Raw genomic sequence first — 23,524 nt, forward strand, 5'->3', positions numbered from 1 at the left:
TATGGTTTGTTTCCTATTGATGTAGCCCTAAGCAAAGACTGGCGCAAATAACTTTCATGGAAAGGGGTTGCCAAGTTTCCAAAAAAATTCGAGTTTCCTGAAATCTCAGCACACATTTTTCACCCTATCTTGATGACACTTTCCGGTAATGACCAGTACCCCAATCCCACTTGGCTCACCAAATTTCGTTCTTCAAGGTTAAACCGTTCGTTGGCAGTAACAATTTTAATTTTTAGGTTTCACTCTGTTTTCTCCTATATGGATACATGTAGTTGGAACTCTAAATCAAACACGGTTTGTGCTAGCTCTTTGAAACTTGACACGATAAAGTAATTCCAAATTCTATCTCTATGGTTTGATTCCTATTGATGTAGCCCTAAGCAGAGACTGGCACAAGTCACTTTCATGGAAAGGGTTTGCCAAGCTTCCAAAAAACTACGAGTTTCCTGAAATCCCAGCACACATTTTTTCACCCAATCTTGATGACACTTACAGATAATGATCAGTACGGCAATGCCACTTGGCTCACCAAATTTCGTTCTTCTAGGTTAAACCGTTCGTTGGCAGTAACAGTTTTAATTTTTAGGTTTCACTCTGTTTTCTCCTATATGGAAACATGTATTTGAAACTCTAAATCAAACACGGTTTGTGCTAGCTCTTTGAAACTTGACACAATAAAGTAGTTCCAAGTTCTATCTCTATGGTTTGTTTCCTATTAATGTAGCCCTAAGCACAGACCGGCGCAAATCACTTTCATGGAAAGGGCTTGCCAAGCTTCCAAAAAGTACGAGTTTCCTGAAATCTCAGCATACATTTTTTCACCCAATCTTGCTGACACTTTCAGGTAATGATCAGTACCCCAATCCCACTTGGCTCACCAAATTTCATTCTTCTAGGTTATACTGTTCATTGGCAGTAACTGTTTTAATTTTTAGGTTTCACTCTGTTTTCTCCTATATGGATACATGTAGTTGGAACTCTAAATCAAATACGGTTTGTGCTAGCTCTTTGAAACTTGACACAATAAAGTAGTTCCAAGTTCTATCTCTATGGTTTGTTTCCTATTAATGTAGCCCTAAGCAGAGACTGGCGCAAATCACTTTCATGGAAAGGGATTGCCAAGCTTCCAAAAAACTACGAGTTTCCTGAAATCTCAGCACACATTTTTTCACCCAATCTTGATGACATTTTCAGGTAATGATCAGTACCCCAATCCCACTTGGCTCACCAAATTTCGTTCTTCTAGGTTATACTGTTCATTGGCAGTAACTGTTTTAATTTTTAGGTTTCACTCTGTTTTCTCCTATATGGATACATGTAGTTGGAACTCTAAATCAAATACGGTTTGTGCTAGCTCTTTGAAACTTGACACAATAAAGTAGTTCCAAGTTCTATCTCTATGGTTTGTTTCGTTTTAATGTAGCCCTAAGCACAGACCGGCGCAAATCACTTTCATGGAAAGGGGTTGCCAAGCTTCCAAAAAGTACGAGTTTCCTGAAATCTCAGCATACATTTTTTCACCCAATCTTTATGACACTTTCAGGTAATGATCAGTACCCCAATCCCACTTGGCTCACCAAATTTTGTTCTTCTAGGTTATACTGTTCATTCTCAGTAACTGTTTTAATTTTTAGGTTTCACTCTGTTTTCTCCTATATGGATACATGTAGTTGGAACTCTAAATTAAACACGGTTTGTGCTAGCTCTTTGAAGCTTGACACAATAAAGTAGTTCCAAGTTCTATCTCTATGGTTCGTTTCCTATTAATGTAGCCCTAAGCAAAGACTGGCACAAATCACTTTCATGAAAAGGGGTTGCCAAGCTTCCAAAAAGTACGAGTTTCCTGAAATCCCAGCACACATTTTTTCACCCAATCTTGATGACACTTACAGGTAGTGATCAGTACCCCAATCCCACTTGGCTCACCAAATTTCGTTCTTCTAGGTTAAACCGTTCGTTGGCAGTAACTGTTTTAATTTTTAGGTTTCTCTCTGTTTTCTCCTATATGGATACATGTATTTGGAACTCTAAATCAAACACGATTTGTGCTAGCTCTTTGAAACTTGACACAATAAAGTAGTTCCAAGTTCTATCTCTATGGTTTGTTTCCTATTAATGTAGCCCTAAGCACAGACCGGCGCAAATCACATTCATGGAAAGTGGTTGCCAAGCTTCCAAAAACTACGAGTTTCCTGAAATCTCAGCACATATTTTTTCAAACAATCTTGATGACACTTTCAAGTAATGATCAGTACCCCAATCCCACTTGGCTCACCAATTTTCGTTCTTCTAGGTTATACAGTTCGTTGGCAGTAACTGTTTTAATTTTTATGTTTCACTCTGTTTTCTCCTATATGGATACATGTAGTTGGAACTCTAAATCAAACACGATTTGTGCTAGCTCTTTGAAACTTGACACAATAAAGTAGTTCCAAGTTCTATCTCTATGGTTTGTTTCCTATTAATGTAGCCCTAAGCACAGACCGGCGCAAATCACTTTCATGGAAAGGGGTTGCCAAGCTTCCAAAAAGTACGAGTTTCCTGAAATCTCAGCACACATTTTTTCACCCAATCTTGATGACACTTTCAAGTAATGATCAGTACCCCAATCCCACTTGGCTCACCAAATTTCGTTCTTCTAGGTTATACTGTTCGTTGGCAGTAACAGTTTAAATTTTAAGTTTTCACTCTGTTTTCTCCTATATGGATACATGTATTTGGAACTCTAAATCAAACACGGTTTGTGCTAGCTCTTTGAAACTTGACACAAAAAAGTAGTTCCAAGTTCTATCTCTATGTTTTGTTTCCTATTGATGTAGCCCTAAGAAGAGACTGGCGCTAATCACTTTCACGGAAAGGGGTTGCCAAGCTTCCAAAAAACTACGAGTTTCCTGAAATCTCAGCACACATTTTTTCACCCAATCTTGATGGCACTTACAGGTAATGATCAGTACCCCAATGCCACTTGGCTCACCAAATTTCGTTCTTCTTGGTTAAACCGTTCGTTGGCAGTAACAGTTTAAATTTTTAGGTTTCACTCTGTTTTCTCCTATATGGATACATGTAGTTGGAACTCTAAATCAAACACGGTTTGTGCTAGCTCTTTGAAACTTGACACAATAAAGTAGTTCCAAGTTCTATCTCTATGGTTTGTTTCCTATTGATGTAGCCCTTAGCAGAGACTGGCGCAAATCACTTTCATAGAAAGGGGTTGCCAAGCTTCCAAAAAACTACGAGTTTCCTGAAATCTCAGCACATATTTTTTTCCCCCAATCTTGATGACACTTACAGGTAATGATCAGTACCCCAATGCCACTTGGCTCAACAAATTTCGTTCTTCTAGGTTAATCCGTTCATTGGCAGTAACTGTTTTAATTTCTAGGTTTCACTCTGTTTTCTCCTATATGGATACATGTAGTTGGAACTCTAAATCAAACACGGTTTTTGCTAGCTCTTTGAAACTTGACACAATAAAGTAGTTCGAAGTTCTATCTCTATGGTTACTTTCCTATTGATGTAGCCCTAAGCAGAGACTGGCGCAAATCACTTTCATAGAAAGGGGTTGCCAAGCTACCAAAAAACTACGAGTTTCCTGAAATCTCAGCACACTTTTTTTCACCCAATCTTGATGGCACTTACAGGTAATGATCAGTACCCCAATGCCACTTGGCTCACCAAATTTCGTTCTTCTAGGTTAAACCGTTCGTTGGCAGTAACAGTTTTAATTTTTAGGTTTCACTCTGTTTTCTCCTATATGGATACATGTATTTGGAACTCTAAATCAAACACGGTTTGTGCTAGCTCTTTGAAACTTGACACAATAAAGTAGTTCCAAGTTCTCTCTATGGTTTGTTTCCTATTAATGTAGACCTAAGCACAGACCGGGGCAAATCACTTTCATGGAAAGGGGTTGCCAAGCTTCCAAAAAGTACGAGTTTCCTGAAATCTCAGCACACATTTTTTCAACCAATCTTGATGACACTTACAGGTAATGATCTGTACCCCAATGCCACTTGGCTCACCAAATTTCGTTCTTCTAGGTTAAACCGTTCGTTGGCAGTAACAGTTTTAATTTTTAGGATTCACTCTGTTTTCTCCTATATGGATACATGTAGTTGGAACTCTAAATCAAACACGGTTTGTGCTAGCTCTTTGAAACTTGACACAATAAAGTAGTTCCAAGATCTGTCTCTATGGTTTGTTTCCTATTGATGTAGCCCTAAGCAAAGACTGGCGCAAATCACTTTCATTGAAAGGGTTTCCCAAGCTTCCAAAAAACTACGAGTTTCCTGAAATCTCAGCACACATTTTTTCACCCTATCTTGATGACACTTTCAGGTAATTATCAGTACCCCAATCCCACTTGACTCACCAAATTTCGTTCTTCTAGGTTAAACCTTCGTTGGCAGTAACAGTTTTAATTTTTAGGCTTAACTCTGTTTACTCCTATATGGATACATGTCGTTGGAACTCTAAATCAAAGATGGTTTTTTCTAGATCTTTGAAACTTGACACAATAAAGTAGTTCCAAGTTCTATCTCTATGGTTTGTTTCCTATTGATGTAGCCCTTAGCAGAGACTGGCGCAAATCACTTTCATAGAAAGGGGTTGCCAAGCTTCCAAAAAACTACGAGTTTCCTGAAATCTCAGCACACATTTTTTACCCAATCTTGGTGGCACTTACAGGTCATGATCAGTACCCCAATGCCACTTGGCTCACCAAATTTTGTTCTTCTAGGTTAAACCGTTCATTGGCAGTAACAGTTTAAATTTTTAGGTTTCACTCTGCTTTCTCCTATATGGATACATGTAGTTGGAACTCTAAATCAAACACGGTGTGGGCTAGCTTTTTGAAACTTGACACAATAAAGTAGTTCCAAGTCCTATCTCTATGGTTTGTTTCCTATTCATGTAGCCCTAAGCAGATACTGGCGCAAATCACTTTCATGGAAAGGGGTTGCCAAGCTTCCAAAAAACTACGAGTTTCCTGAAATCTCAGCACACATTTTTTCAACCAATCTTGATGACACTTTCAGGTAATGAGCAGTACCCCAATCCCACTTGGCTCACCAAATTTCGTTCTTCTAGGATAAACCGTTCGTTGGCAGTAACAGTTTAAATTTTTAGGTTTCACTCTGTTTTCTCCTATATGGATACATGTAGTTGGAACTCTAAATCAAACACGGTTTGTGCTAGCTCTTTGAAACTTGACACAATAAAGTAGTTCTAATTTGTATCTCTATGGCTTGTTTCCTATTGATGTAGCCCTAAGCAGAGACCGGCGTAAATCACTTTCATTCAAAGGGGTTGCCAAGCTTCCAAAAAACTACGAGATTCCTGAAATCTAAGCACACATTTTTTCACCTAATCTTGATGACACTTACAGGTAATGATCAGTACCCCAATCCCACTTGGCTCACCGAATTTCGTTCTTCTAGGTTAATCCGTTCATTGGCAGTAACTGTTTTAATTTTTAGGTTTCACTCTGTTTTCTCCTATATGGATACATGTAGTTGGAACTCTAAATCAAACACGGTTTTTGCTAGCTCTTTGAAACTTGACACAATAAAGTAGTTCCAAGTTCTATCTCAATGGTTACTTTCCTATTGATGTAGCCCTAAGCAGAGACTGGCGCAAATCACTTTCATAGAAAGGGGTTGCCAAGCTACCAAAAAACTACGAGTTTCCTGAAATCTCAGCACACTTTTTTTCACCCAATCTTGATGGCACTTACAGGTAATGATCAGTACCCCAATGCCACTTGGCTCACCAAATTTCGTTCTTCTAGGTTAAACCGTTCGTTGGCAGTAACAGTTTTAATTTTTAGGTTTCACTCTGTTTTCTCCTATATGGATACATGTATTTGGAACTCTAAATCAAACACGGTTTGTGCTAGCTCTTTGAAACTTGACACAATAAAGTAGTTCCAAGTTCTCTCTATGGTTTGTTTCCTATTAATGTAGACCTAAGCACAGACCGGGGCAAATCACTTTCATGGAAAGGGGTTGCCAAGCTTCCAAAAAGTACGAGTTTCCTGAAATCTCAGCACACATTTTTTCAACCAATCTTGATGACACTTACAGGTAATGATCTGTACCCCAATGCCACTTGGCTCACCAAATTTCGTTCTTCTAGGTTAAACCGTTCGTTGGCAGTAACAGTTTTAATTTTTAGGATTCACTCTGTTTTCTCCTATATGGATACATGTAGTTGGAACTCTAAATCAAACACGGTTTGTGCTAGCTCTTTGAAACTTGACACAAAAAAGTAGTTCCAAGATCTGTCTCTATGGTTTGTTTCCTATTGATGTAGCCCTAAGCAAAGACTGGCGCAAATCACTTTCATTGAAAGGGTTTCCCAAGCTTCCAAAAAACTACGAGTTTCCTGAAATCTCAGCACACATTTTTTCACCCTATCTTGATGACACTTTCAGGTAATTATCAGTACCCCAATCCCACTTGGCTCACCAAATTTCGTTCTTCTAGGTTAAACCTTCGTTGGCAGTAACAGTTTTAATTTTTAGGCTTAACTCTGTTTACTCCTATATGGATACATGTCGTTGGAACTCTAAATCAAAGATGGTTTGTTCTAGATCTTTGAAACTTGACACAATAAAGTAGTTCCAAGTTCTATCTCTATGGTTTGTTTCCTATTGATGTAGCCCTTAGCAGAGACTGGCGCAAATCACTTTCATAGAAAGGGGTTGCCAAGCTTCCAAAAAACTACGAGTTTCCTGAAATCTCAGCACACATTTTTTACCCAATCTTGGTGGCACTTACAGGTCATGATCAGTACCCCAATGCCACTTGGCTCACCAAATTTTGTTCTTCTAGGTTAAACCGTTCATTGGCAGTAACAGTTTAAATTTTTAGGTTTCACTCTGCTTTCTCCTATATGGATACATGTAGTTGGAACTCTAAATCAAACACGGTGTGGGCTAGCTTTTTGAAACTTGACACAATAAAGTAGTTCCAAGTCCTATCTCTATGGTTTGTTTCCTATTCATGTAGCCCTAAGCAGATACTGGCGCAAATCACTTTCATGGAAAGGGGTTGCCAAGCTTCCAAAAAACTACGAGTTTCCTGAAATCTCAGCACACATTTTTTCAACCAATCTTGATGACACTTTCAGGTAATGAGCAGTACCCCAATCCCACTTGGCTCACCAAATTTCGTTCTTCTAGGATAAACCGTTCGTTGGCAGTAACAGTTTAAATTTTTAGGTTTCACTCTGTTTTCTCCTATATGGATATATGTAGTTGGAACTCTAAATCAAACACGGTTTGTGCTAGCTCTTTGAAACTTGACACAATAAAGTAGTTCTAATTTGTATCTCTATGGCTTGTTTCCTATTGATGTAGCCCTAAGCAGAGACCGGCGTAAATCACTTTCATTGAAAGGGGTTGCCAAGCTTCCAAAAAACTACGAGTTTCCTGAAATCTAAGCACACATTTTTTCACCTAATCTTGATGACACTTACAGGTAATGATCAGTACCCCAATCCCACTTGGCTCACCGAATTTCTTTCTTCTAGGTTAAACCGTTTGTTGGCAGTAACAGTTTTAATTTTTAGGTTTCACTCTGTTTTCTCCTATATGGATACATGTAGTTGGAACTCTAAATCAAACACGGTTTGTGCTAGCTCTTTGAAACTTGACACAATAAAGTAGTTCCAAGTTCTATCTCTATGGTTTGTTCCCTATTGTTGTAGCTCTAAGCAGAGACTGGCGCAAGTCACTTTCATGGAAAGGGTTTGCCAAGCTTCCAAAAAACTTCGAGATTCCTGAAATCTCAGCACACATTTTTTCACCCAATCTTGATGACACTTACAGGTAATGATCAGGACCCCAATCCCACTTGGCTCACCGAATTTCGTTCTTCTAGGTTAAACCGTTCGTTGGCAGTAACAGTTTTAATTTTTAGGTTTCACTCTGTTTTCTCCTATATGGATACATGTAGTTGGAACTCTAAATCAAACACGGTTTTTGCTAGCTCTTTGAAACTTGACACGATAAAGTAGTTCCAAGTTCTATCTCTATGGTTTGTTCCCTATTGATGTAGCTCTAAGCAGAGACTGGCGCAAATCACTTTCATGGAAAGGGGTTGCCAATCTTCCAAAACCTACGAGTTTCCTGAAATCTAATCACACATTTTTTCACCTAATCTTGATGACACTTACAGGTAATGAGCAGTACCCCAATCCCACTTGGCTCAATGAATTTCGTTCTTCTAGGTTAAACCGTTCGTTGGCAGTAACAGTTTGAATTTTTAGGTTTCACTCTGTTTTCTCCTACATGGATACATGTAGTTGGAACTCTAAATCAAACACGGTTTGTGCTAGCTCTTTGAAACTTGACACAATAAAGTAGTTCCAAGTTCTATCTCTATGGTTTGTTCCCTATTGATGTAGCCCTAAGCAGAGACTGGCGCAAATCACTTTCATAGAAAGGGGTTGCCAAGATTCCAAAAAACTTCGAGTTTCATGACATCTAAGCACACATTTTTTTCACCCAATCTTGATGACACTTACAGGTAATGATCAGTACCCCAATGCCACTTGGCTCACCAAATTTCGTTCTTCTAGGTTAAACCGTTCGTTGGCAATAACAGTTTTAATTTTTAGGCTTCATCTGTTTTCTTCTATATGGATACATGTAGTTGGAACTCTAAATCAAACACGGTTTGTGCTAGCTCTTTGAAACTTGACACAATAAAGTAGTTCCAAGTTCTATCTCTTTGGTTTGTTTCCTATTGATGTAGGCCTAAGCAGAGACTGGCGCAAATCACTTTCATGGAAAGGGGTTGCCAAGCTTCCAAAAAACTACGAGCTTCCTGAAATCTCAGCACACATTTTTTCACCCAATCTTGATGACACATTAAGGTAATGATCAGTACCCCAATCCCAGTTGGCTCACCATATTTCGTTCTTCTAAGTTAAACCGTTGGTTGGCAGTAACAGTTTTAATTTTTAGGTTTCACTCTGTTTTCTCCTATAAGGATACATATACTTGGAAATCTAAATCAAACACGGTTTGTGCTAGATCTTTGAAACATGACACAATAAAGTAGTTCCAAGTTCTATCTCTAAGGTTTGTTTCCTATTGATGTAGCCCTAAGGAGAGACTGGCGCAAATCACTTTCATGAAAAGGGGTTGCCAAGCTTCCAAAAAAACTACGAGTTTCCTGAAATCGCAGCACACATATTTTCACCCAATCTTGATGACACTTTCAGTTAATTATCAGTACCCCAATGCCACTTGGCTCACAAAATTTCGTTCTTCTAGGTTAAACCGTTCGTTGGCAGTAACAGTTTTAAATTTTAGGTTTCACTCTGTTTTCTCCTATATGGATACATGTAGTTGGAACTCTAAATCAAACACTGTTTGTGCTAGCTCTTTGAAACTTGACACAATAAAGTAGTTCCAAGTTCTATCTCTATGGTTTGTTTCCAATTGATGTAGCCCTAAGCAAAGACTGGCGCAGATCACTTTAATGGAAAGGGGTTGCCAAACTTCCAAAAAAATTCGAGGTTCCTGAAATCTCAGCACACATTTTTCACCCTATCTTGATGACACTTTCAGGTAATGATCAGGACCCCAATCCCACTTGGCTCACCTAATTTCGTTCTTCTAGGTTAAACCGTTCGTTGGCAGTAACAGTTTTAATTTTTAGGTTTCACTGTGTTTTCTCCTATATGGATACATGTAGTTGGAACTCTAAATCAAACACGGTTTGTGCTAGCTCTTTGAAACTTGACACAATAAAGTAGTTCCACGTTCTATCTCTACGGTTTGTTTCCTATTGATGTAGCCCTATGCAGAGACTGACGCAAATCACTTTCATGTAAAGGGGTTGCCAAGCTTCCAAAAAGTACGAGTTTCCTGAAATCTCAGCACACATTCTTTCACCCTATCTTGATGACACTTTCAAGTAATGATCAGTACCACAATCCCACTTGGCTCAGCAAAATTCGTTCTTCTAGGTTAAACCGTTCGTTGGCAGTAACAGTTTTAATTTTTAGGCTTCACTCTGTTTTCTCCTATATGGATACATGTAGTTGGAACTCTAAATCACACACGGTTTGTGCTAGCTCTTTGAAACTTGACACAATAAAGTAGTTCCAACTTCTATCTCTATGGTTTGTTTCCTATTAATGTAGCCCTAAGCACAGACACGCGCAAATCACTTTCATGGAAAGGGATTGTCAAGCTTCCAAAAAGTACGTGTTTCCTGAAATCTCAGCACACATTTTTTCACCCAATCTTGATGACACTTTCAGGTAATGATCAGAACCCCAATGCCACTTGGCTCACCAAATTTCGTTCTTCTAGGTTAAACCGTTCGTTGGCAGTAACAATTTTAATTTTTAGGTTTCACTCTGTTTTCTCCTATATGGATACATGTAGTTGGAACTCTAAATCAAACACGGTTTGTGCTAGATCTTTGAAACTTGACACAATAATGTAGTTCCAAGTTCAATCTCTAAGGTTTGTTTCCTATTGATGTAGCCCTAAGGAGAGACTGGCGCAAATCACTTTCATGAAAAGGGGTTGCCAAGCTTCCAAAAAAACTACGAGTTTCCTGAAATCGCAGCACACATATTTTCACCCAATCTTGATGACACTTTCAGTTAATTATCAGTACCCCAATGCCACTTGGCTCACAAAATTTCGTTCTTCTAGGTTAAACCGTTCGTTGGCAGTAACAGTTTTAAATTTTAGGTTTCACTCTGTTTTCTCCTATATGGATACATGTAGTTGGAACTCTAAATCAAACACGGTTTGTGCTAGCTCTTTGAAACTTGACACAATAAAGTAGTTCCAAGTTCTATCTCTATGGTTTGTTTCCTATTGATGTAGCCCTAAGCAAAGACTGGCACAAATCACTTTAATGGAAAGGGGTTGCCAAACTTCCAAAAAAATTCGAGGTTCCTGAAATCTCAGCACACATTTTTCACCCTATCTTGATGACACTTTCAGGTAATGATCAGGACCCCAATCCCACTTGGCTCACCTAATTTCGTTCTTCTAGGTTAAACCGTTCGTTGGCAGTAACAGTTTTAATTTTTAGGTTTCACTGTGTTTTCTCCTATATGGATACATGTAGTTGGAACACTAAATCAAACATGGTTTGTGCTAGCTCTTTGAAACTTGACACAATAAAGTAGTTCCAAGTTCTATCTCTATGGTTTGTGTCCTATTGATGTAGCCCTAAGCAGAGACTGACGCAAATCACTTTCATGTAAAGGGGTTGCCAAGCTTCCAAAAAGTACGAGTTTCCTGAAATCTCAGCACACATTCTTTCACCCTATCTTGATGACACTTTCAAGTAATGATCAGTACCACAATCCCACTTGGCTCAGCAAAATTCGTTCTTCTAGGTTAAACCGTTCGTTGGCAGTAACAGTTTTAATTTTTAGGCTTCACTCTGTTTTCTCCTATATGGATACATGTAGTGGGAAGTCTAAATCACACACGGTTTGTGCTAGCTCTTTGAAACTTGACACAATAACGTAGTTCCAACTTCTATCTCTATGGTTTGTTTCCTATTAATGTAGCCCTAAGCACAGACCCGCGCAAATCACTTTCATGGAAAGGGATTGTCAAGCTTCCAAAAAGTACGTGTTTCCTGAAATCTCAGCACACATTCTTTCACCCAATCTTGATGACACTTTCAGGAAATGATCAGAACCCAATGCCACTTGGCTCACCAAATTTCGTTCTTCTAGGTTAAACCGTTCGTTGGCAGTAACAATTTTAATTTTTAGGTTTCACTCTGATTTCTCCTATATGGATACATGTAGTGGAACTCTAAATCAAACACGGTTTGTGCTAGATCTTTGAAACTTGACACAATAAAGTAGTTCCAAGTTCTATCTCTTAGGTTTGTTTCCTATTGATGTAGCCCTAAGGAGAGACCGGCGTAAATCACTTTCATTGAAAGGGGTTGCCAAGCTTCCAAAAAACTACGAGTTTCCTGAAATCTAAGCACACATTTTTTCACCCAATCTTGATGACACTTTCAGTTAATTATCAGTACCCCAATCCCACTTGGCTCACCGAATTTCGTTCTTCTAGGTTAAACCGTTTGTTGGCAGTAACAGTTTTAATTTTTAGGTTTCACTCTGTTTTCTCCTATATGGATACATGTAGTTGGAACTCTAAATCAAACACGGTTTGTGCTAGCTCTTTGAAACTTAACACAATAAAGTAGTTCCAAGTTCTATCTCTATGGTTTGTTCCCTATTGTTGTAGCTCTAAGCAGAGACTGGCGCAAATCACTTTCATGGAAAGGGGTTGCCAAACTTCCAAAAAACTTCGAGATTCCTGAAATCTCAGCACACATTTTTTTCACCCAATCTTGATGACACTTACAGGTAATGATCAGGACCCCAATCCCACTTGGCTCACCAAATTTCGTTCTTCTAGGTTAAACCGTTCGTTGGCAGTTACAGTTTTAATTTTTAGGTTTCACTCTGTTTTCTCCTATATGGATACATGTAGTTGGAACTCTAAATCAAACACGGTTTGAGCTAGCTCTTTGAAACTTGACACAATAAAGTAGTTCCAAGTTCTATCTCTATGGTTTGATTCCTATTGATGTAGCCCTAAGCAGAGACTGGCACAAATCACTTTCATGGAAAGGGTTTGCCAAGCTTCCAAAAAACTACGAGTTTCCTGAAATCTCAGCACACATTTTTTCACCCAATCTTGATGACACTTACAGATAATGATCAGTACCCCAATGCCACTTGGCTCACCAAATTTCGTTCTTCTAGGTTAAACCGTTCGTTGGCAATAACAGTTTTAATTTTTATCTTTCACTCTGTTTTCTCCTATATGGATAAATGTAGTTGGAACTCTAAATCAAACACGGTTTGTGCTAGCACTTTGAAACTTGACACAATAAAGTAGTTCCAAGTTCTATCTCTTTAGTTTGTTTCCTATTGATGTAGCCCTAAGCAGAGACTGGCGCAAATCACTTTCATGGAAAGGGATTGTCAAGCTTCCAAAAAGTACGTGTTTCCTGAAATCGCAGCACACATATTTTCACCCAATCTTGATGACACTTTCAGTTAATTATCAGTACCCCAATGCCACTTGGCTCACCAAATTTCGTTCTTCTAGGTTAAACCGTTCGTTGGCAGTAACAATTTTAATTTTTAGGTTTCACTCTGTTTTCTCCTATATGGATACATGTAGTTGGAACTCTAAATCAAACACGGTTTGTGCTAGCTCTTTGAAACTTGACACGATAAATTAGTTCCAAGTTCTATCTCTATGGTTTGTTTCCTATTGATGTAGCCCTAAGCAGAGACTGGCGCAAATCACTTTAATGGAAAGGGGTTGCCAAGCTTCCAAAAAACTACGAGTTTCCTGAAATCTCAGCACACATTTTTTCCCCAATCTTGATGACACTTTCAGGTAATGATCAGTACCCCAATCCCACTTGGCTCACCTAATTTCGTTCTTCTAGGTTAAACCGTTCGTTGGCAGTAACAGTTTTAATTTTTAGGTTTCACTGTGTTTTCTCCTATATGGATACATGTAGTTGGAACACTAAATCAAACATGGTTTGTGCTAGCTCTTTGAAACTTGACACAATAAAGTAGTTCCAAGTTCTATCTCTATGGTTTGTTTCATATTGATGTAGCCCTAAGCAGAGACTGACGCAAATCACTTTCATGGAAAGGGGTTGCCAAGCTTCCAAAAAGTACGAGTTTCCTGAAATCTCAGCACACATTCTTTCACCCTATCTTGATGACACTTTCAAGTAATGATCAGTACCACAATCCGACTTGGCTCAGCAAAATTCGTTCTTCTAGGTTAAACCGTTCGTTGGCAGTAACAGTTTTAATTTTTAGGCTTCACTCTGTTTTCTCCTATATGGATACATGTAGTTGGAACTCTAAATCACACACGGTTTGTGCTAGCTCTTTGAAACTTGACTCAATAAAGTAGTTCCAACTTCTATCTCTATGGTTTGTTTCCTATTAATGTAGCCCTAAGCACAGACCCGCGCAAATCACTTTCATGGAAAGGGATTGTCAAGCTTCCCAAAAGTACGTGTTTCCTGAAATCTCAGCACACATTCTTTCACCCAATCTTGATGACACTTTCAGGTAATGATCAGAACCCAATGCCACTTGGCTCACCAAATTTCGTTCTTCTAGGTTAAACCGTTCGTTGGCAGTAACAATTTTAATTTTTAGGTTTCACTCTGTTTTCTCCTATATGGATACATGTAGTTGGAACTCTAAATCAAACACGGTTTGTGCTAGATCTTTGAAACTTGACACAATAAAGTAGTTCCAAGTTCTATCTCTAAGGTTTGTTTCCTATTGATGTAGCCCTAAGGAGAGACTGGCGCAAATCACTTCCATGAAAAGGGGTTGCCAAGCTTCCAAAAAAACTACGAGTTTCCTGAAATCGCAGCACACATTTTTTTACCCAATCTTGATGACACTTTCAGTTAATTATCAGTACCCCAATGCCACTTGGCTCACAAAATTTCGTTCTTCTAGGTTAAACCGTTCGTTGGCAGTAACAGTTTTAAATTTTAGGTTTCACTCTGTTTTCTCCTATATGGATACATGTAGTTGGAACTCTAAATCAAACACGGTTTGTGCTAGCACTTTGAAACTTGACACAATAAAGTAGTTCCAAGTTCTATCTCTATGGTTTGTTTCCTATTGATGTAGCCCTAAGCAAAGACTGGCGCAAATCACTTTAATGGAAAGGTGTTGCCAAACTTCCAAGAAAATTCGAGGTTCCTGAAATCAGCACACATTTTTCACCCTATCTTAATGACACTTTCAGGTAATGATCAGGACCCCAATCCCACTTGGCTCACCTAATTTCGTTCTTCTAGGTTAAACCGTTCGTTGGCAGTTACAGTTTTAATTTTTAGGTTTCACTCTGTTTTCTCCTATATGGATACATGTAGTTGGAACACTAAATCAAACACGGTTTGTGCTACCTCTTTGAAACTTGACACAATAAAGTAGTTCCAAGTTCTATCTCTATGGTTTGATTCCTATTGATGTAGCCCTAAGCAGAGACTGGCACAAATCACTTTCATGGAAAGGGTTTGCCAAGCTTCCAAAAAACTACGAGTTTCCTGAAATCTTAGCACACATTTTTTCACCCAATCTTGATGACACTTACAGATAATGATCAGTACCCCAATGCCACTTGGCTCACCAAATTTCGTTCTTCTAGGTTAAACCGTTCGTTGGCAGTAACAGTTTTAATTTTTAGGTTTCACTCTGTTTTATCCTATATGGATAAATGTAGTTGGAACTCTAAATCAAACACGGTTTGTGCTAGCACTTTGAAACTTGACACAATAAAGTAGTTCCAAGTTCTATCTCTATAGTTTGTTTCCTATTGATGTAGCCCTAAGCAGAGACTGGCGCAAATCACTTTCATGGAAAGGGGTTGCCAAGCTTCCAAAAAACTACGAGTTTCCTGAAATCTCAGCACACATTTTTACACCCAATCTTGATGGCACTTACAGGTAATGTTCAGTACGGCAATGCCACTTGGCTCACCAAATTTCGTTCTTCTAGGTTAAACCGTTCGTTGGCAGTAACAGTTTTAATTTTTAGGTTTCACTCTGTTTTCTCCTATATGGAAAAATGTATTTGGAACTCTAAATCAAACACGGTTTGTGATAGCTCTTTGAAACTTGACACAATAAAGTAGTTCCAAGTTCTATCTCTATGGTTTGTTTCCTATTAATGTAGCCCTAAGCACAGACCGGCGCAAATCACTTAAATGGAAAGGGGTTGCAAAGCTTCCAAAAAGTACGAGTTTCCTGAAATCTCAGAACACATTTTTTCACCCAATCTTGATGACACTTTCAGGTAATGATCAGTACACCAATCCCACTTGGCTCACCAAATTTCGTTCTTCTAGGTTATACTGTTTGTTGGCAGTAACTGTTTTAATTTTTAGGCTTCACTCTGTTTTCTCCTATATGGATTCATGTAGTTGGAACTCTAAATCAAACACGGTTTGTGCTAGCTCTTTGAAACTTGACACAATAAAGTATTTCCAAGTTCTATCTCTATGGTTTGTTTCCTATTGATGTAGACCTAAGCAGAGACTGGCGCAAATCACTTTAATGGAAAGGGGTTGCCAACCTTCCAAAAAACTTCGAGTTTCCTGAAACCTCAGCACACATTTTTTCCCAAAATCTTGATTACACTTACTGGTAATGATCAGTACCGCAATGCCACTTGGCTCACCAAATTTCGTTCTTCTAGGTTAAACCGTTCGTTGGCAGTAACAGTTTTAAATTTTAGGTTTCACTCTGTTTTCTCCTATATGGAAAAATGTATTTGGAACTCTAAATCAAACACGGTTTGTGATAGCTCTTTGAAACTTGACACAATAAAGTAGTTCCAAGTTCTATCTCTATGGTTTGTTTCCTATTAATGTAGCACTAAGCACAGACCGGCGCAAATCACTTTCATGGAAAGGGGTTGCAAGGCTTCCAAAAAGTACGAGTTTCCTGAAATCTCAGAACACATTTTTTCACCCAGTCTTGATGACACTTTCAGGTAATGATCAGTACACCAATCCCACTTGGCTCACCAAATTTCGTTCTTCTAGGTTATACTGTTTGTTGGCAGTAACTGTTTTAATTTTTAGGCTTCACTCTGTTTTCTTCTATATGGATTCATGTAGTTGGAACTCTAAATCAAACACAGTTTGTGCTAGCTCTTTGAAACTTGACACAATAAAGTATTTCCAAGTTCTATCTCTATGGTTTGTTTCCTATTGATGTAGACCTAAGCAGAGACTGGCGCAAATCACTTTAATGGAAAGGGGTTGCCAAGCTTCCAAAAACTTCGAGTTTCCTGAAACCTCAGCACACATTTTTTCCCAAAATCTTGATTACACTTACTGGTAATGATCAGTACCGCAATGCCACTTGGCTCACCAAATTTCGTTCTACTAGGTTAAACCGTTCGTTGGCAGTAACAGTTTTAATTTTTAGGTTTCACTCAGTTTTCTCCTATATGGATACATGTAGTTGGAACTATAAATCAAACACGGTTTGTGCTAGCTCTTTGAAACTTGACACAATAAAGTAGTTCCAAGTTCTATCTCTATGGATTGCTTCCTATTTATGTAGCCCTAAGCAGAGACTGGGGCAAATCACTTTCATAGAAAGGGGTTGCCAAGCTTCCAAAAACTACGAGTTTCCTGAAATCTCAGCACACATTTTTTCACCCAATCTTGATGACACTTACAGGTAATGATCAGTACCCCAATGCCACTTGGCTCACCAAATTTCATTCTTCTAGGTTAATCCGTGCGTTGGCAGTAACAGTTTTAATTTTTAGGTTTCACTCGGTTTTCTCCTATATGGATACATGTAGTTGGAACTCTAAATAAACACGGTTTGTGCTAGCTCTTTGAAACTTGACACAATAAAGTAGTTCCAAGTTCTATCTCTATGGTTTGTTTCCTATTAATGTAGCCCTAAGCACAGACCGGCGCAAATCACTTTCATGGAAAGGGGTTGCCAAGCTTCCAAAAAGTACGAGTTTCCTGAAATCTCAGCACAAATTTTTTCACCCCATCTTGATGACACTTTCAGGTAATGATCAGTACCCCAATCCCACTTGGCTCAACAAATTTTGTTCTTCTAGGTTATACTGTTCGTTGGCAGTAACTGTTTTAATTTTTAGGTTTCACTCTGTTTTCTCCTATATGGATACATGTAGTTGGAACTCTAAATCAAACACGGTTTGTCCTAGCTCTTTGAAACTTGACACAATAAAGTAGTTCCAAGTTCTATCTCTATGGTTTGATTCCTATTGATGTAGCCCTAAGCAGAGACTGGCACAAATCACTTTCATGGAAAGGGTTTGCCAAGCTTCCAAAAAACTACGAGTTTCCTGAAATCTCAGCACACATTTTTTCACCCAATCTTGATGTGACTTACAGATAATGATCAGTACCCCAATGCCACTTGGCTCACCAAATTTCGTTCTTCTAGGTTAAACCGTTCGTTGGCAGTAACAGTTTTAATTTTTATCTTTCACTCTGTTTTCTCCTATATGGATAAATGTAGTTGGAACTCTAAATCAAACACGGTTTGTGCTAGCACTTTGAAACTTGACACAATAAAGTAGTTCCAAGTTCTATCTCTATAGTTTGTTTCCCATTGATGTAGCCCTAAGCAGAGACTGGCGCAAATCACTTTCATGGAAAGGGGTTGCCAAGCTTCCAAAAAACTACGAGTTTCCTGAAATCTCAGCACACATTTTTTCACCCAATCTTGATGGCACTTACAGGTAATGTTCAGTACGGCAATGCCACTTGGCTCACAAAATTTCGTTCTTCTAGGTTAAACCGTTCGTTGGCAGTAACAGTTTTAATTTTTAGGTTTCACTCTGTTTTCTCCTATATGGAAACATGTATTTGGAACTCTAAATCAAACACGGTTTGTGATAGCTCTTTGAAACTTGACACAATAAAGTAGTTCCAAGTTCTATCTCTATGGTTTGTTTCCTATTAATGTAGCCCTAAGCACAGACCGGCGCAAATCACTTTCATGGAAAGGGGTTGCAAAGCTTCCAAAAAGTACGAGTTTCCTGAAATCTCAGCATACATTTTTTCACCCAATCTTGATGACACTTTCAGGTAATGATCAGTACCCCAATCCCACTTGGCTCACCAAATTTCGTTCTTCTAGGTTATACTGTTCATTGGCAGTAACTGTTTTAATTTTTAGGTTTCACTCTGTTTTCTCCTATATGGATACATGTAGTTGGAACTCTAAATCAAATACGGTTGTGCTAGCTCTTTGAAACTTGACACAATAAAGGAGTTCCAAGTTCTATCTCTATGGTTTGTTTCCTATTAATGTAGCCCTAAACAGAGACTGGCGCAAATCACTTTCATGGAAAGGGATTGCCAAGCTTCCAAAAAACTCCGAGTTTCCTGAAATCTCAGCACACATTTTTTCACCCAATCTTGATGACACTGTCAGGTAATGATCAGCACCCCAATGCCACTAGGCTCACCAAATTTCGTTCTTCTAGGTTAAACCGTTCGTTGGCAGTAACAGTTTTAATTTTTAGGTTTCACTCTGTTTTCTCCTATATGGATACATGTATTTGGAACTCTAAATCAAACACGGTTTGTGATAGCTCTTTGAAACTTGACACAATAAAGTAGTTCCCAGTTCTATCTCTATGTTTTGTTTCCTATTGATGTAGCCCTAAGCAGAGACTGGCACAAATCACTTTCATGGAAAGGGGTTGCCAAGCTTCCAAAAAACTACGAGTTTCCTGAAATCTCAGCACACATTATTTCACCCAATCTTGATGACATTTTCAGGTAATGATTAGTACCCCAATCCCACTTGGCTCACCTAATTTCGTTCTTCTAGGTTAAACCGTTCATTGGCAGTAACAGTTTTAATTTTTAGGCTTCACTCTGTTTTCTCCTATATGGATACATGTAGTTGGAACTCTAAATGAAACACGGTTTGTGCTAGGTCTTTGAAACTTGACACAATAAAGTAGTTCCAAGTTCTATCTCTATGGTTTGTTTCCTATTAATGTAGCCCTAAGCAGAGACTGGCGCAAATCACTTTCATCGAAAGGGATTGCCAAGCTTCCAAAAAACTACGAGTTTCCTGAAATCTCAGCACACATTTTTTCACCCAATCTTGATGACACTGTCAGGTAATGATCAGTACCCCAATGCCACTTGGCTCACCAAATTTCGTTCTTCTAGGTTAAACAGTTCGTTGGCAGTAACAGTTTTAATTTTTAGGTTTCACTCTGTTTTCTCCTATATGGATACATGTATTTGGAACTCTAAATCAAACACGGTTTGTGATAGCTCTTTGAAACTTGACACAATAAAGTAGTTCCAAGTTCTATCTCTATGGTTTGTTCCCTATTGATGTAGCCCTAAGCAGAGACTGACGCAAATCACTGTCATGGAAAGTGGTTGCCAAGCTTCCAAAAAGTACGAGTTTCCTGAAATCTCAGCACACATTCTTTCACCCTATCTTGATGACACTTTCAAGTAATGATCAGTACCACAATGCCACTTGGCTCAGCAAAATTCGTTCTTCTAGGTTAAACCGTTCGTTGGCAGTAACAGTTTTAAATTTTAGGCTTCACTCTGTTTTCTCCTATATGGATACATGTAGTTGGAACTCTAAATCACACACGGTTTGTGCTAGCTCTTTGAAACTTGACACAATAAAGTAGTTCCAACTTCTATCTCTATGGTTTGTTTCCTATTAATGTAGCCCTAAGCACAGACCCGCGCAAATCACTTTCATGGAAAGGGATTGTCAAGCCTCCAAAAAGTACGTGTTTCCTGAAATCTCAGCACACATTTTTTCACCCAATCTTGATGACACTTTCAGGTAATGATCAGAACCCCAATGCCACTTGGCTCACCAAATTTCGTTCTTCTAGGTTAAACCGTTCGTTGGCAGTAAAAATTTTAATTTTTAGGTTTCACTCGGTTTTCTCCTATATGGATACATGTAGTTGGAACTCTAAATCAAACACGGTTTGTGCTAGCTCTTTGAAACTTGACACGATAAAGTAGTTCCAAGTTCTATGTCTATGGTTTGTTTCCTATTGATGTAGCCCTAAGCAGAGACTGGCGCAAATCACTTTAATGGAAAGGGGTTGCCAAGCTTCCAAAAAATTTCGAGTTTCCTGAAACCTCAGCACACATTTTTTCCCCCAATCTTGATGACTCTTACAGGTAATGATCAGTACCCCAATGCCACTTGGCTTACCAAATTTCGTTCTTCTAGGTTAAACCGTTCGTTGGCAGTAACAGTTTTAATTTTTAGGTTTCACTCTGTTTTCTCCTATATGGATACATGTAGTTGGAACTCTAAATCAAACACGGTTTGTGCTAGCTCTTTGAAACTTGACACAATAAAGTAGTTCCAAGTTCTATCTCTATGGTTTGATTCCTATTGATGTAGCCCTAAGCACAGACCGGCGCAAATCACTTTCATGGAAAGGGTTTGCCAAGCTTCCAAAAAACTACGAGTTTCCTGAAATCTCAGCACACATTTTTTCACCCAATCTTGATGACACTTACAGATAATGATCAGTACCCCAATGCCACTTGGGTCACCAAATTTCGTTCTTCTAGGTTAAACCGTTCGTTGGCAGTAACAGTTTTAATTTTTAGGTTTCACTCTGTTTTCTCCTATATGGATAAATGTAGTTGGAACTCTAAATCAAACACGGTTTGTGCTAGCACTTTGAAACTTGACACAATAAAGTAGTTCCAAGTTCTATCTCTATAATTTGTTTCCTATTGATGTATCCCTAAGCAGAGACTGGCGCAAATCACTTTCATGTAAAGGGGTTGCCAAGCTTCCAAAAAACTACGAGTTTCCTGAAATCTCAGCACACATTTTTTCACCCAATCTTGATGGCACTTACAGGTAATGTTCAGTACGGCAATGCCACTTGGCTCACCAAATTTCGTTCTTCTAGGTTAAACCGTTCGTTGGCAGTAACAGTTTTAATTTTTAGGTTTCACTCTGTTTTCTCCTATATGGATACATGTAGTTGGAACTCTAAATCAAACACGGTTTGTGCTAGCTCTTTGAAACTTGACACAATAAAGTAGTTCCAAGTTCTATCTCTATTGTTTGTTTCCTATTGATGTAGCCCTAAGCAGAGACTGGCGCAAATCACTTTCATGGAAAGGGTTTGCCAAGCTTCCAAAAAACTACGAGTTTCCTGAAATCTCAGCACACATTTTTTCACCCAATCTTGATGGCACTTACAGGTAATGATAAGTACCCAAGGCCACTTGGCTCACCAAATTTCGTTCTTCTAGGTTAAACCGTTCGTTGGCAGTAACAGTTTTAAATTTTAGGTTTCACTCTGTTTTCTCCTATATGGATACATGTAGTTGGAACTCTAAATCAAACACGGTTTGTGCTAGCTCTTTGAAACTTGACACAATAAAGTAGTTAAAAGTTCTATCTCTATGGTTTGTTTCCTATTAATGTAGCCCTAAGCACCGAACGGCGCAAAACACTTTCATGGAAAGGGGTTGCCAAGCTTCCAAAAAGTACGAGTTTCCTGAAATCTCAGAACACATTTTTTCACCCAATCTTGATGACACTTTCAGGTAATGATCAATACACCAATCCCACTTGGGTCACCAAATTTCGTTCTTCTAGGTTATACTGTTTGTTGGCAGTAACTGTTTCATTTTTAGGCTTCACTCTGTTTTCTCCTATATGGATTCATGTAGTTGGAACTCTAAATCAAACACGGTTTGTGCTAGCTCTTTGAAACTTGACACAATAAAGTATTTCCAAGTTCTATCTCTATGGTTTGTTTCCTATTTATGTAGACCTAAGCAGAGACTGGCGCAAATCACTTTAATGGAAAGGGGTTGCCAAGCTTCCAAAAAACTTCGAGTTTCCTGAAACCTCAGCACACATTTTTTCCCAAAATCTTGAATACACTTACTGGTAATGATCAGTACCGCAATGCCACTTGGCTCACCAAATTTCGTTCTTCTAGGTTAAACCGTTCGTTGGCAGTAACAGTTTTAATTTTTAGGTTTCACTCAGTTTTCTCCTATATGGATACATGTAGTTGGAACTCTAAATCAAACACGGTTTGTGCTAGCTCTTTGAAACTTGACACAATAAAGTAGTTCCAAGTTTTATCTCTATGGATTGCTTCCTATTTATGTAGCCCTAAGCAGAGACTGGGGCAAATCACTTTCATAGAAAGGGGTTGCCAAGCTTCCAAAAACTACGAGTTTCCTGAAATCTCAGCACACATTTTTTCACCCAATCTTGATGACACTTACAGGTAATGATCAGTACCCCAATGCCACTTGGCTCACCAAATTTCATTCTTCTAGGTTAATCCGTTCGTTGGCAGTAACAGTTTTAATTTTTAGGTTTCACTCGGTTTTCTCCTATATGGATACATGTAGTTGGAACTCTAAATAAACACGGTTTGTGCTAGCTCTTTGAAACTTGACACAATAAAGTAGTTCCAAGTTCTATCTCTATGGTTTGTTTCCTATGGGTGTAGCCCTAAGCAGAGACCGACGTAAATCACTTTCATGGAAAGGGGTTGCCAAGCTTCCAAAAAACCACGAGTTTCCTGAAATCTCAGCACACATTTTTTCCCCAATCTTGATGACACTTTCAGGTAATGATCAGTACCCCAATCCCACTTGGCTCACCTAATTTCGTTCTTCTAGGTTAAACCGTTCGTTGGCAGTAACAGTTTTAATTTTTAGGTTTCACTGTGTTTTCTCCTATATGGATACATGTAGTTGGAACACTAAATCAAACATGGTTTGTGCTAGCTCTTTGAAACTTGACACAATAAAGTAGTTCCAAGTTCTATCTCTATGGTTTGTTTCATATTGATGTAGCCCTAAGCAGAGACTGACGCAAATCACTTTCATGGAAAGGGGTTGCCAAGCTTCCAAAAAGTACGAGTTTCCTGAAATCTCAGCACACATTCT

This window comes from Spermophilus citellus (genome assembly GCF_964194105.1).
Source record: "Spermophilus citellus genome assembly, chromosome: 2".
NCBI classification, from domain to species: Eukaryota; Metazoa; Chordata; class Mammalia; order Rodentia; family Sciuridae; genus Spermophilus; species Spermophilus citellus.